The sequence below is a fragment of the Papaver somniferum genome, chromosome 5 (assembly GCF_003573695.1).
Source record: "Papaver somniferum cultivar HN1 chromosome 5, ASM357369v1, whole genome shotgun sequence".
NCBI lineage: Eukaryota > Viridiplantae > Streptophyta > Magnoliopsida > Ranunculales > Papaveraceae > Papaver > Papaver somniferum.
The window spans coordinates 73007998-73010715 of record NC_039362.1 but is presented as its reverse complement, the minus strand read 5'-3'; positions in this window follow the sequence as shown (position 1 = coordinate 73010715).

Sequence of the window (2718 nt, the reverse complement as noted above, 5' to 3'; positions counted from 1 at the left end):
GGACCGTGGCTTCGTCATGGCGCACCGAGGAAGTTACGGCCTGCGGGACAACGCGCCAAAGGCATAATTTTCCGGTCCGTCACTGTTGGTATCAGAGCAAGTTCCGAGAAAATTCTAGGGACTTGTGCGGAGTGGACTCGTTGGAGAGTATTTTCCTTAATGAAAACTTAAAGTTGGAGAGTATGCCAACTTTTGCGCGGAAAGAGTTTGTAACTGCTTTGCCAGTTACTATGCGAATCGAGTTGAGCTTGTACATGTGCTGTGAGTTTTCCTGGCCTAAGTGGAACCCCACTTACGAGTGGATATCCGGAAGACTGTCTGGGACGGTGGGTAGACAATGGGACTGATCATCCCCACATATTCCAAACTTGCCAATGGTGTGCGTTTTCAGGCCCGGATAGCATCCCACTTACGAGTGGCAACCTGGATGACCGTCAGGGACGGTGGGAAACTGGATACTGATCCACACAGTATTGTGCTAAAATCTTGTCATTTAAATGAAATCAACCTTGTGAACTTTAGGAACTTCTGAGTGCGTAGTATGGGATGCGCATTCAGGATACCTGGTCGAGATATCCTCTTGGCACTGGCCAATTGCGATTCTTGGTATTGTTGTGGGCACATTTGGATTCCTGTGCAGGTGGTATGGGACATGTACTCAGACGTTCTAAATTGTTGTTCATGAGAACTTGAAGAAACCCGTGATTTCTGAGCATCTGGTATGGGACTTTTGCTCAGCAAATCCAAACCGAAGAGATTGTCCACAATAGTTTTTGTTTTGAATTTCGGGGACGAAATTCTTTGAAGGGCTGAAGAGTGTAACACCCCGTGTTTTTAGCATGGCGCATGCTAAAAGATGCGACATGGCTTGAGATGAAGCTTCATCCAAAGCTTCTTTGCATAATGAGATGCATTTTGGCCAAGGGCCACATTTGGTGCTAAGGAAGGCACAAAGCGTAGGCATATTGGAAAAAGTACAATGTTGAATCATCATGATGCATTAGGCCAGTTGGGTAGGTGGCCTTGAATTTGCAGCGTAATCATTGCGCATTACGAAAGTTATTGGCATAGAGTCAATACCGCATAATCATTGTGCATCAAGACATAGAAGGATGGCAGAACGAGTAGTGCACAATCATTGTGCATAAAGACATAGAGGGCTGGCAGAACGAGTAGTGCACAATCATTGTGCATCAGACATAGAAGGCTGGCAGAACGAGTAGTGCACAATCATTGTGCATCAAGACATAGAAGGCTGGCAGAACGAGTAGTGCTCAATCATTGTGCATCAGACATAGAAGGCTGGCAGAACGAGTAGTGCACAATCATTGCACGCAATCATTGCGATGAATAGTGAAGCATGCATGTCAATCTCCTCCCTTTTCCATACTTGTAGAAATTCCATTAAGACATATATAGGGAGGGGTGGTGAGTTGAAGGTGCATATGCGGACTATGTACCAAGTAAGCTTCATAGCTTAGCCAAAGGAGTATAAATGATGCCTAAGGCTCATTTATAGTTGCATAGCCTTATGAGGAGGGCATTTTATTCTTAGGAATCATTATGTCATATCGCGGACCCGATGATGCATGATCCTTGTGCATCTTTGACGGAATGGCCTACGGACCAGGCCATTACCATTTATGCTAGGCTATGGCCTTGCAAATGAGTTGGTTAAGCTTCTGTCACTTCGTTGATGAACTACGGTCTGTGCTTGATCCCTTTAGAGTAGGGAAGGGTACGTAGGAAGCCGCAATGAGTTGCAGCATTTCCGGTCCAGCACGTTGGCCCCTCATATCATCTAAGCTCGGTAGTTCGATGCAAGAGATGATTGCGGCCATGCTTGATGAGGCTTGGTTGGATACCAGCAAGTGGATGCTCATACTTCCTATCAAGCTACGTAGAGTTGGTAATCGAGATAAGGTAGAAATGGAAAGGGCTTAGTGCGGCCTATGCCATAGTCCAAGGCTTACGCCTGGATAAGACTTGGCGTTATGACGGTCGGTCAGCTAGATAGGAAATTCAATGATGAATTCCCTACATTGAGGCAGAGCTAGAGATGCATGCAATATGCATTAGCGTTGGCCTTATGGCCCATGAGCCTTTAGCAGACAAGGGTAAGTTTGGAATGGTGTGGAAGCTAAGTTAGCAACATCATGCTACACGAGCATGCCTGCAAAGGCAAATGTACGTGCATTTGCCCAGCTTTAAGGCCCGGACCGTGGCTTCGTCATGGCGCACCGAAGAAGTTACGGCCTGCGGGACAACGCGCCAAAGGCGTAATTTTCCTGTCCGTCACAGTTGGTATTAGAGAAAGTTCCGAGAAAATTCTAGGGACTTGTGCGGAGTGGACTCATTGACGAGTATTTTCCTTAATGAAAACTTAAAGTTGGAGAGTATGCCAACTTTTGCGCGGAAAGAGTTTGTAACTGCTTTGCCAGTTACTATGCGAATCGAGTTGAGCTTGTACATGTGCTGTGAGTTTGCATGGCCTAAGTGGAACCCCACTTACGAGTGGATATCTGGAAGACTGTCTGGGACGGTGGGTAGACAATGGGACTGATCATCCCCACATATTGCAAACTGACCAATGGTGTGCGTTGTCAGGCCCGGCTAGCATCCCACTTACGAATGGCAACATGGATGACCGTCAGAGACGGTGGAAAACTGTATACTGATCCACACAGTACTGTGCTAAAATCTTGTCATTTCAATGAC